The sequence below is a fragment of the Lethenteron reissneri genome, chromosome 36, assembly GCF_015708825.2.
Source record: "Lethenteron reissneri isolate LAM-NWPU_2019-01 chromosome 36, ASM1570882v1, whole genome shotgun sequence".
NCBI classification, from domain to species: domain Eukaryota; kingdom Metazoa; phylum Chordata; class Hyperoartia; order Petromyzontiformes; family Petromyzontidae; genus Lethenteron; species Lethenteron reissneri.
This window is the reverse complement of record NC_083814.1, coordinates 1,688,012-1,701,333: the sequence shown is the minus strand read 5'-3', so window position 1 is coordinate 1,701,333 and position 13,322 is coordinate 1,688,012. Positions and strand designations below refer to the sequence as shown.

The window sequence follows — 13,322 nt, the reverse complement described above, 5'->3', positions numbered from 1 at the left end:
TTTAATAAAAAATCGAATAGGATGCTTGCAGTGGACAGAGAAACATTATTCATGGGCCTTGTCAAATTGGTGGGCCTCTTATGGCCACCGGCCATAATAAATGAAGCAGCGATTCATAGGGTCCTCAACCGTGGTTGATAGGAGAACGGCGTTAGCGGCACGTGTGTCGCAGTGTAGCTTGGGTCTCAGAGTGATCGGTGACGGGGGGAAATTAAAATCGTAGCTCGCATTATTGCCGAGGAAAAAAGCCACTTGCACTTTGTGCCTCAAGCCCCGTTTTCAGCAGGGCCTTGCTTCGGGACGCTTTGGAATAACGCCGAGTCTCAAGTTGTTTACGGCTTGCGAGCAAAGCAGAGCGCCCGCCAATACGCTGACAGCCCACTTGCCATACTGCTACCTTCTGGAAATGCTGTAGCCCCTGCAGGTGGGTGACTCTTGTACAATAGAATCCTGACCGGAGTGGAGAAGTATGGTCAAGTGACCAACACCCCCATGCCCCGCACGGTGCGGAGAGGGGTCCTCATCCAGCAGTGGAGTGACGAAAGGAGGCCCGCGAGTGTGCACGTGGACGAGCGCCGCCGGAAATCCCCACGAAAAACTCGAGAGACTTCATCGCCCAAGGGACTGAGTGCGACATTCGGGCTCCCGGTAGCCAGGAACCAGCATGGGGAGACGAAGGGAGATACCACACGCCATCGCGTCGTCCCGAGTGGCGTCGGAGTTCTTGTTACAGCGTTCCCCCCCTCGTTATTCGCAGAGAGGGATGCATTCCGGAGATGCTCGTGAATAGCGCATTTCACGGATATGGATATTGGCCTCCGAAAAGCCAATCGTTTTAATGAAGTCCCTTAAATAAATACATAAATAAGCTGGTTATAATAAACTACAGTAAATACAAATAGTTTCTAAATAAACATCTTATCTCATCACCTTATCTCATCACATTTTATTTTCTCTCTCTCTCACTTGCTCTCGATGAAGCCATGCAAAGTTCCAGATGCGATTCGCAGACAGACAAAATCGCGGAAGGCCAAATTCGTGACTAACGAGGGACTGCCGTACAATGCGACTGGCTGTGGCTATGCTGTGAAACGTCCCAGGACAGCTGCTGTCTCAATGAAGACGAAAACCCGGACGGGTGGCCCCATACTTTGTGTAAGGAGCAGCGATCCGCGCGTCTCCCCATCTCCAAGGTGCCCATGCCTACCTGAGGCGTATCCCAGGAGCACCAGGAGCATGAGCCAGCAGAACCTCAGCAGATCTCCAAACAGCATCTGTGTGGATGAGAACGGGGCATTCCTACTGCACAATTTATGGACATATGTGTGCAAATATCTTTCGTTCAGCATACACAGGCTGTCGGGGGCAAGTGCCCTTAGCGAGCAGCACCTATGAAGGGCGGTGCGACGCACGAGAGGGTGGTGTGGCCAGCTCCACGCCCGGCCGCCTTTGTCTCCCCAGTGCTGACGTTTGCACACCCTGCCTACGATGGAGTGAAGCTGAGCGGAGGGGCCCGGGACGGTTTTGGATATTCGTCACCGATGTTTTCCCCGAGCGGGAATCAAAGTCGCGTGGGTGTGGTCACATAGCACGGCACGCTAAGCGCTTCACTGCCGCTCTCCACGTGCTGGCAAACAGGGTGGTGCTAGCACTCTTCAGCGTAGCTACAGAGCGTGTGGGCCGCGCGACCGGACCGGGGCCCACGGGGCAGGTGGGGGAGTGCCCAGCGCACAGAGGGGCCGGCGGACCGTACCTTCTGGATCATGATGGTGAAGGGGCCGAGCATCTCGAAGCCACGGGCGAAGAACATGGTGTTGCACCAGCCGAGCACGAGCGCCACGGCCATGGGCACGTACTCGCCGTGCGTGTCGGTGAGGCGCATCACCAGCAACAGCATCACCAGGCACGAGTAGCAGATCCTGCACCACCACCGCCAGTGCACCCGTGGAGACCCACAACAACCCCCCAACCCACTGTCAATCCGCTGCTGGATGAAGGCCTCTCTCTCTCCTCTTGCTCTCTGCGTCGCGCTGCTCACGAGGGTTGCTCGACTGCTGGTGAGCGCAGGTGACCAGTTCACGCGACCGGATCACGTGAACCAGTTCACGTGAACTGGTTCACGTGAAACACATTTGGAGTGATGTGCTACCAGGTTGGCATCGGTCTGATCGTCGGGCGGCAGGGTGGTGGCGCAGTGGCAACACTAGAACCACGCACCAAGAAGGGCCCCTGGGTTCGATTCCCGACTGGGGCTCCATTCTGTGGGGAGTGTGTGACTTCTCCATCCATTATGCATGGGCTTCCTCTCGTAGCTAGACAAGAACCACACGTACAATGTAACTGCTATTGGCTAAACAACTCAATGCTAAGTTGGTAGGTCCCCTCCCGCCGCCCCTGCAGTGTTTTAGACCACGTGGCTGCCAAGAGACATCCTGGATAATCCCACGGATCACGCAGGGGAAATAATGAAGACTATCGGCAAGCCGCATGGCACGGGGGGAGGGCCTCATCCAGCAGTGGATCCGACAAAACGGGCCTTGCATGTACAAAAAGTACTCAGGATAAATACGAAGTGAATTAAAAAGGGTGTCTAGACAAAATGAGACATTATTCAAGCGATATGTTGAGAACGTGACCAGTGGAGAAGAGCCACGGAGAGAACACCACTCGTGTGAGGAGGGGGAGGGAGAGGAGTAGGACACAGAACTACCACACCGAGGGGAGGAGAATGGGGGACTCCACAGATAGCCTTGGGTGCTAGTTCAGGGAGTGAGATCAGAGGGGAGTGGAGTGAGATGAGAGGGGAGAGGCAGGAGAGTGTGTGGAGGGGAGTGGAGTGAGATGAGAGGGGATAGGCAGGAGCGTGCATGGAAGGGAGTGGAGTGAGATGAGAGGGGAGAGGTAAGAGAGTGCGTGGAGGAGAGTGGAGTGAGATGAGAGGGGAGGAGGAGAGTGCATGGAGGAGAGTAGAGTGAGATGAGAGGGGAGAGACAGGAGAGTGCGTGGAGGGGAGTGGAGTGAGATGAGAGGGGAGAGGCAGGAGAGTGCGTGGAAGGGAGTGGAATGAGATGAGAGGGGAGTGGAGAGAGCTGAGAGGGAGAGGCAGGGGCATGCGTGGAGGCGGTGCCGTATCAACTGGGCGTGGCTCCTCACATGATGATGTGGAAGGGGCCTCCGGTGACCTGTGCTTCCAAAATAGCGCTTCACTCCGGTCCGGATCATGTCCCGGACCTGCGCATCGGACAACATCGAGACGTCACGGGGAATGGCGCCGTCACGGGACCTCTACACGAGACCTCTAGACTTGCTTTAAATGCATAGGACGTTCAGAAAATACAACTGTTTTGTGGAAAGTTGAACGCCGGTGGGAGGGAGGCTGGCTGGGGTGGGAGGGAAATATAGACAAGTTATCTAGGTTGGAAATTGCCTGCGTACAGCAGCAGAACGCAAGCAAGGTGACAGCACGCTCAGCACATTCATTCATCGCCGGCGTTAAGAGAAATTCTCCTGAGCAGTGGACTGGAGAAATGAAGCCACGAACCTGTGAAAGCATCTCAGATATTGCCGATGGCAAGCCAACTGTAATGACCGACATGAACTCAGACGACGATCGATGGGCTTGCTGAAGAGGGCCGCAGAGCCAGGCCCTACGTAAAAAAATTGTCAAACGGAGCGCTCAAAGGGCACGTACGGCAGAACCGTGTCCCCACACCCGGAGTCCAACTCATCGCTCCGAACGTGGATCCACCCTCTGCATGCGCCGCACGCGCCGATAGTTCAAGAGGCGGTGCCTCACCTCGAAGACGAGCATCATGACGGCCCCCACCACGACCACGATCTCCCCGGATAGGCGCAGGAAGTCGTCGTAGCTGTCATAGCACGCCTGTCGGGACACGCACCCCCACACGCACCCCCACACGCACCCCCACACGCACCCCCACACGCACCCCCACACGCACCCCCACACGCAACCCCACACGCACCCCCACACGCGCGGCGATCAACGGCGCACGCTCGACGTGCAGCTTACGACGTCCCCCCCTTGGTAGCCATCTGTGGTGCCGAGGGGCTCGTGGAGCGCGCCGAGCGCTGAGACGTCGCTCAGTTCAACTTCCCGGCTGCGTTTGTGTTTCGTACACACGCAGCGGAAAATCATTAACCTATTATTATATTCGAACGAAGAGCCGTCTTTACGTTCAAATATAACAGGAGGGGAGGGGGGCAGGCAGGGCAGCATAGGCACACGAACCCGGAACCAGCTGCCGTCCCTGTTGGCTGGACCTGGCCCATCCCGGTTGCCGCCAGTTGTGGGAAAGGCATCGCGTGTGCCGGCTCGGCATTCCAACACGGCCACCGTCGTCCCGGTCGCCCGGCCACCTCGTGGTGTGCGCAAGCGAGACGATCGCTGAAGCGCCGCTGTGAGAGTTCAAGCCCGAGCCAGTTCCTATGACCCGAGCCGGAGCCCGAGCCAGGTCGTACTGCCCGAGTCTGAGCCTCAGCCTGAGCCAGGTCGTACCGCCCAAGTCTGAGCCTCAGCCCGAGCCAGGTTCTACTGCCCAAGTCTGAGCCTCAGCCTGAGCCAGGTCGTACTGCCCAAGTCTGAGCCTCAGCCTGAGCCAGGTCGTACCACCCAAGTCTGAGCCTCAGCCTGAGCTAGGTCATACCACCCAAGTCTGAGCCTCAGCCTGAGCCAGGTCGTACCACCCAAGTCTGAGCCTCAGCCTGAGCCAGGTCGTACCACCCAAGTCTGAGCCTCAGCCTGAGCTAGGTCGTACCGCCCAAGTCTGAGCCTCAGCCTGAGCCAGGTCGTACCACCCAAGTCTGAGCCTCAGCCTGAGCTAGGTCCTACCGCCCGAGCCCGAGCCGGAGCCCGAGCCAGGTCCTACCGCAAGGGGCCGCTGCTCCATGACGAAGTCTCCCAGGCCGGGCGGCTGCAGCGTGGCCAACGAGGCGTTGTAGTCGGCGCGGAGATCGAGCGGCCGGTAGATGCAGCAGAGCGTGAAGACGACAATGTAGCACATGTAGACGAGGGCCCAGAGCCAGAAGTAGCGGCGCCCGTACAGCGACCACTTGAGGCTCACGAGCTCCTTGACCGGCGTGATGTCCAGGATGCGACGTGCCTGCGCGGAGCAAAGACAAAGATCGCTCGTGTAGCCTTAACAGACTGTTGGGGTCAAGTGCTGTTAGCGAGCGCCTACGAAGGCCTGCACAGTATACGAGGGGTGGGAGGCCAGCCAGCACCTCGCCTGTGTGCCTTTGTCTCCCCAGTGACGATGTTTACCCACTGCACCTGGTACTCATTTGAGGCCGAGTCGACCTACGGGATGCCCAGGACGAGTTCAGATATTCGTCACTGGTGTTGGCCACGAGCGGGAATCGAACCCGAGTCGCCAGCTTCGTAGTGCAGCACACTAACCGCTACACTACTACTCCCCAAACTTGGGCCGCTAGGTTCGTAGCACCAAGCGCTAATTGCTGGCCCACCGCTTGTTGTATGTGAAGTATTCGGAATGACGGCAGGAAACCACTTGACGGGTAGCACACTTTTTATTAAACCTTGACTTGTCACGATACAACGTGTGGTCACTATTCCTCACACTACACACACTTCACTTGACACGTGTGGTCAATATTCCTCACACTACACACACTTCACTTGACACGTGTGGTCACTACCTTTCCCACTACACACTCCACTTGACACGTGTAGTTACTATGGCTCACGCTGCATGCTCACACTGCATGCTCACACTGCGCTCCAGCCCCGTAACGTCCATGGAGCCTCCAGGCCCACCCCAGCTTGGGCGTGGGTCACTACCTCTGGGTCCCGAGGGCCGGCCCTCACACGGACGTTCGGCCCCGGTCCCAGGGTCCCGCCTCTGGGTCACACAGAGCCCCGGCCCTTACAAGGACAGCGGGACTAGGTGCCGCAGGGCCCTATCTCTTCCTCCTCCGTCTTCAGTCTTCGCTGGTCACAAACTCCCCATGCGCCTGTGCGCACCACCTTATATAGCCCCCGCTCTCGGGAGACGGAGCGTATGCGGACCTCGATGTGAGTATCCCCCTTAGTTGACCAATCCCCGCGCGCTTGTCCCAGGATCCCATCGCTGTCAGCATGCGTCACCGATACCCAGCCAATCACTGCCTCATAACCCCCGACCCCGCGCTGACCCCTGATCCTTCACCGTCAGCGCGCGTCACCAACACACACAGCCAATCACTACGCGCTGGCACACGATTCCCACCCCAGCGCGTATCACCACTACATCACCCCCTCCCACATAGCTCGCAGCCGGCCCGGCTGCTAAACAACACAACACAACAAAACCCCGCCCCCCAGTGTGCCCCGTAATGCAACAACAACAAAACGACACAACACCCGACAACAACCTATGTACAAACCGACAACCAACACAATAAAAGTCAACAACAACACACAACACCTAGACAACAAGCTATGTACAAAGCGACGAACAACACAATAAAAGCAAGTCCAAGAAAAAGAACGTGTCCAGTGTCTCTGTGACTATCGATCCCCCCCCTCCGCTCGCTCCTCCACCGGGATGATAGAGTGGTCGGGCGGATGAGGAACGCAGTGACGAGGCGCTCCGGCCGCATCGGCCCCTCATTCGGTTGGTCATGAAAAGTTGCGCGACTTAGCGCGAGTCCGCCTGGCCGGTCCATCGTATGGGACGGGACGCTGACGACCGTCTGGTGGCTCCGGCATCCCTGGAAGGCGCGGATCGGGCCTGCAAGGACCGGCCGCGCCGCGGGGATCCGGCCGCCGGTGGTCGGCAGCTGTCAGTTCCGAGACACCTGGGAGCGGATCAGGCGGAGACATGTGAGGATCAGGCGGAGACATTTCCCCCCTTGGGTCGTCGGTCACATCACATGCTCGGCCCTCACGACACAAAGGGAAGCCATATGGAGGCGAGAACGGTTTCAGTCGGGAGGGGTGGACGTACCAACGGCGCTTTCCCCATTTTATCTGAACACACTGGGGGCGTGCAACCCGCACGACCTTCACGGGTCCCCGCCATGGCTTCAACAATTTAGGCGACGTAGCCAAAGGTGCCTGAGGGCAGTGCAACCAAGCCCTATCGCCTGGTTTCCAGTTGTGCACGGACACCTTCCGTGCACGCAAACGCTCGTTGGCAATTTGGCGAGCCCGCGAATTAAGCCGTGCGGCCTCCCGTGCCTCGGTCAGCTTATGAATGTTAAATTTAATATGTTCAGCCAATTTCGAATTCGTTCGTGGCGCGGACAGTCCCAGCTGCGTTTCCATGGGCAGGTCGGCTTCCCGACCATACATCAGATAGAATGGAGAAAATCCCGTTGCTGCATGGGAGGCCATTCTATACGCGGCGAGGACCCCCGGGACCTGCAGGTCCCAGTCAACATGTGCCTCACACACCTGCTGGCACAGCATAGAAGTCAAAGTCCTGTGGAGTCGCTCCACCATCCCGTCTGTCTGTGGGTGGTACGGGGAGGTACGCACCTTCTTAGTACCCAATAGGTCGCACACCTCTTGCAGCAATTTACTAGAAAAATTTTTCCCTTGGTCGGTCAGCAAGCGTTCGGGGGCCCCCTTGTCCAGAACGTAGCCCTGGACAAAGGCGTCCAGTCACAGCCGCCGCCGACTGGTTGGCGAGTGACCACGCCATAGGCCACCGGGTAAAGTATTCGATACCAACCAACAGGTACTTATTTCCCCTAGGCATGACTGGAAAAGGCCCCAAAATATCGAGCGCAACGAGCTCGTTAATGCGCGAGACCTGAATAGATTGCAGCGGTGGATTTGACGCCACGGGCGGCGGTTTTCAGTCTGGCGCAATCAACACACCCCTTTAGAATATTCACCACATCACTCCCCATCCCCGGCCAATAATAGTCACGCTGAAGCAGAGCAAGCGTTTTGTTTACTCCCAAATTGCAAGAGGCGGTCATGTGCGGCCAGGACAACTTTCCCCTGCACAGCGGAAGGCACCACGAGTGCGTACCGCCGGGACAAATTGTCCCATCTCATTAACAGGCCCTGCTTGAGTACCCAGGAGCCAGTTCGCTCCCGGCCCTCCTCGGGACCCCCCGCCCTGCGACGCAATGCTAGCAGGGAGCTGTCAGCCATTTGGAGACGGCCCCACTCAATCAGCGACAGTGAGAGCAGCGAGTCCTCTCCCTCAGGGGTAGCGGGAACATCACCGATCGGTGCATCCGCGGTCGCGGCCAACGCCCCCATACTTTCCGCAGCTGGCGGTTTACAGCGCGCCGATCCCATTAAGCACGCACATTTGTGACAAGGCGACAATCGCGACAGGGCATCAGCGTTAGTGTGGCGCAACCCCTTACGGTATGTGGTCGTGAACTGATAGTCCTGGAGGACTTCCAACCACCGTGACAATTGGCCCGAGGGTTGGGCGACCCTCAATGAATACTGAAGCGCCGCGTGGTCCGTCCGGACCATAAAGTGACGGCCATAGAGATACGGTCTAAATTGCTGTACAAAAAAAACAATAGCCAGCAACTCGCGATGGGTGACGCAGTAGCGCTGCTCCGCCAGCGACAAAACCCTGCTACCATAGGCGACCACCCTTTCGACTCCCCCAACGACCTGTGAGAGCACCCCCCCAATGCCCGTGTCGCTAGCATCCGTGTCCAGCAAGAAGGGACTTGTAAAGTCAGGATAGCGCAAGGGCGGGGCGCGCCCACCAGGGCGTCCCGGAGGGAGCAGAACGCGGCCTCCTCCTCCGGTCCCCATCGGAACTTGACTCCTTTTGCCATTAGAGCGTGCAAGGGTTTTGCAATGGTGGCGAAATGCTCAATGAATCGGCGGTAGTAAGAAGCAAAACCGATGAAACTGCGCACGTCCAAAACCGACGTGGGCGTTGGCCATGAACTGACACAGTTCGTCTTCGCGGGATCGGTGGAGATCCCGCGAAGAATCGACAATGTGGCCCAAGTATCTCACGGACTTATGAAGAAGGTGGCATTTGGCCGGTTTAAACTTTAATTTAGCCGATCGCATCCGCAAGAACACCCCCCTCAACCGCTGGAGGTGTTCCTCAAACGTTTTACTGAAAATAATGACATCGTCTAGGTAAATCAAGCAAGTGTCCCATTGCAAGCCCGACAAAACCAACTCCATAAGGCGCTGAAACGTCGCGGGAGCGGAGTGAAGTCCCATGGGTAACCGGTTAAACTGGAACAGGCCCCCTGGATTCCGAAATGCTGTCTTAGGTCTAGACTCGTCGTCGAGTGGCAGCTGCCAGAATCCCGATAATAAATCAAGAGTAGAAAAATATCGCGCACCAGACAATGCATCGAAAGACTCGTCCATTCTGGGGAGCGGATACGCGTCAGCCACGGATATTTTATTCAGGCGACGGAAATCTACGCAAAATCGCAAGGACCTGTCTTGCTTTTTAACCAGCACAATAGGTGCTCCCCAAGGACTGGAAAAAGGCGAAATAATGTCGGCCGCCAGCATATCGTTGACGGCCGACTGAACGTGTTACTTCTCCGCCGGACTCAGCCGGAAGGGGTTTAGCCTGACCGGTGCCGCATCGCCTGTTTCAATATGGTGGCGCAACAGGTCCATGCACCCAATGTCATATTTATGCTTACTGAACACATCGGAAAATTCTATCAGCAACGCATGCAGCGCACCCAACTGTACCGTTGACAAATCGTTCGAGTCCGCGCACAGCGAATCGACCCATTCAAGGTCCTCCCTCGATGGATTGTTCTGCGTCGGGCTTGGATCAACATGCGCAACCAGGCGCTCTTCCGCAGGGACCCGTGCCGCGTGAGCTAGCACAGTGCCCTGCTGAATAACGGCCGGCCGCGAACCAGCGTTTAAAACCATCACGAACGGGTCCTTGTCAGCCCGAACCAAAGTGTGAGCCACCGACAAATCGAGACCCCCGACAGCCCTATTTGAAGGACCCAAAAGCATGCCCTGTTCCGAGGTCTCCCCAACCAATGGTTTCCTCAACCGGAGGGGAATTAACATCTGTGAATCCGGGGGCACGTGCACGGTCTGTGTCGCCAGCGCTTGTATCGTAGCGCACGCCGTCCGAATTTCGGTAGGATTCGTCAAGAATGAAATACGGCGACCCGATGGTAGCTCAATGCAACGCTGATTGATGAGAATTTTAATGGGCATTTTAGCCAAAAAAATCTGTGCCCAACAGACAAGGAACCGCTAAGGAAGAAGAAACGAAAACGGGTCCCGACAATTTAATATCTCCAATGCAAATGGACGCCCAAATCTGGCCGACAATGCCCAACGAGCCCCCATTTGCCGCGTAAAATGGCACGTCCACCGGGAGCAGAGGTCGACATTGGACGGGGAGAATGTTGTAAATGAGGTCTGATATAATAGTCGCCGACGCCCCCGTGTCCACTAACACCCTGACCTCGACCCCGTCAATGGATCCCGTAACGACCGATGATCCCGCTGACGCAGCCACTATCCTGTGCCCCAACTCAGACCATTTAATGTCTCCTCGGTCCCGCACGAACCCCCCTCGCCGAACCGAATCCCCGATCCCTAACCGGCCTTCCTCCGCCGCAACGCGACGGCCCATGTGTGTCGTGCATGTAGGCCGAGCATGTGAAGTGCCGCGACTTGCCGGGGGTAGTAGGGATGACTTGGGGCCTTGGTCGTCGTCCAACCGAGGTCCCATGGCGCGCTGACGTGGAGCGCGGCAACCGGACGCCACGTGGCCCCGGAGGCCGCAGTTGTAACACGTGATGAGGGACGTCAGAGGTCTTGGTTGCTCCAGCTTGCGGGCCGATCGCAGAGGCGAACGACCCCCCGATCTCCAGTCCCCCGGTCGTCCCGCGGTGAAAGCCTCCTCTCGTGGGCTGACGACTTGGGGCTCGGTGACCACCGGGCCCGGAGCTGAGGCCACGGCAGCAGTGCAGACGACCCCCTGTTTACGCTGGAGGACCTCGTGCGCCTGTATACTTGTTGCGACCCGCAAAGAGGAAATATCGACCTCGTCGGCCGTGTTGATGGGGACCCCCAGGTCCTGCGCCAACTTGAGCAGTTGCTCCAAGACCATCGCGTCCTGGCCCTCCTCGTCCATACGAAGGAACGCGGCGTCGGCGAGAGCCAACAACGCCGTGCGGTAGGCGAGCGCGGTCTCCGTGTCCTGCCTTCCGTCGGGCGTAAAAGTGATGGCGACACGCCGAGGGAGGTCCGTAGACCTTGGCCATGAGACCCAGCGCAGCCTTAAGCGTGGAGCGGTCCGACCTCTGTGCGGACCTGAAGGCCACGAGCGCGTCATCATCCAACATGGCAGGCAGTGCCCGCAGCGCCGTAGCGTCGGACCAGGCCGACATTTCCTGATGCGCCAGAAACCTGCGCTGGAATGCGCCCCAGTCTCCGCCTTCCGCCTTGAAGGCTGACAATGTGGGAAGGCGCTGCTGGAAGATGAAGTTGTCCTCTGCCACGTGGTTCCTCTCCGCCGCACCGTCGGTCTGCAAGATGGCGGCCCCAATGGCGGGTGGCTGATGGCGGTCCGCAGCGCGCATTGATGACGTAAGCGGGCGCACTTGGAGAACCGCCGCCACGTGTTGCTCGCCGTTCCCGCCAAAAGATGTCCGCGCAGTTGAAATGGCGGGAATCGCCAAGTCATTTTGGCGGGAATTTGCGGGGCGACCCTGTTGAATGTCCGCCGACGTCCCCGCTCCTCCCAACGAGTTGATTTCTGCCAGGATGGACGCGGCGGCGAGCAGCAGCTCTGCCAGACGGGAGTGCGCCTCGCGGAGTACGGCATCGGTCCCCAGTCGCTCGTCCGGCGCCCTCGGCGGGTCCTGCGGCATCGGCATTTCCTCGTCCTCTCCCCCCGATGCCAGTTGGCCCGAGTCGTCAAGGTTATCCTCGCGGTCAATCCCGTGAGTCCGACGGGTGTTCCTTGTATCCATGCCTGGAAGACTGTTTCACTTCTGACGCCAGTTGAAGTATTCGGAATGACGGCAGGAAACCACTTGACGGGTAGCACACTTTTTATTAAACCTTGACTTGTCACGATACAACGTGTGGTCACTATTCCTCACACTACACACACTTCACTTGACACGTGTGGTCACTATTCCTCACACTACACACACTTCACTTGACACGTGTGGTCACTACCTTTCCCACTACACACTCCACTTGACATGTGTAGTTACTATGGCTCACGCTGCATGCTCACACTGCATGCTCACACTGCACTCCAGCCCCGTAACGTCCGTGGAGCCTCCAGGCCCACCCCAGCTTGGGCGTGGGTCACTACCTCTGGGTCCCGAGGGCCGGCCCTCACACGGACGTTCGGCCCCGGTCCCAGGGTCCCGCCTCTGTGTCACACAGAGCCCCGGCCCTTACAAGGACAGCGGGACTAGGTGCCGCAGGGCCCTATCTCTTCCTCCTCCGTCTTCAGTCTTCGCTGGTCACAAACTCCCCGTGCGCCTGTGCGCACCACCTTATATAGCCCCCGCTCTCGGGAGACGGAGCGTATGCGGACCTCGATGTGAGCATCCCGCTTAGTTGACCAATCCCCGCGCGCTTGTCCCAGGATCCCATCGCTGTCAGCGCGCATCACCAATACCCAGCCAATCACTGCCTCATAACCCCTGACCCCGCGCTGACCCCTGATCCTTCACCATCAGCGCGCGTCACCAACACACACAGCCAATCACTACGCGCTGGCACACGATTCCCACCCCAGCGCGTATCACCACTACATATGTGTTGTGTCGTGAAATTTTGATTAAAAAATAATAAAAATTAATGAAATTTCAAAAAATGCGTAAATCGCATAAATTATGATAATGTGTGTATTATATATGCTAAATTATGATAATCACGTAGATAATCGTAGTAATTTATGTGGATGCTTGCGATTATGTTAATGTGTGCGGTTATGCTAATTAGGCTTAGTTTCGTTTATCCAGAGTTGTATCAATCAGGATAACACGATTATCATTGATTAAACATTTATTGATCATCTTAGTGTGTTATGTTATTTTAGGTCTCCAACTTCATATCTCATCGCAGGTAACAGTTCTTATGAATAAGACAGTTTTGCATGGACTTGGAAGGAACACTCGATATGCTTCTGTGTTAACAATTTTAATTCTAAACAAACATGTGATATTCTAGTATGCAAAGGCAAGTATACGTCAATAGATTCATCGGCAAGATTATGCAATTAACGAAAATGAATGACTAAAACATTTCTTATTCATGTAACTCGACGGCAACAACTGCTTTGCACGATCAGTTGATATTGAACGCACCACCTTGAAATGGCAACCCTTTTTGAAACACAAAG

At 56.9% G+C, this 13,322-nt stretch overlaps 1 pseudogene; it reads right to left on the bottom strand.

The window, feature by feature from the left end:
* The window catches only part of LOC133351243 (transient receptor potential cation channel subfamily V member 5-like), a 33,556-nt pseudogene that overhangs the window by 4,162 nt on the left and 16,072 nt on the right, over positions 1-13,322 (bottom strand).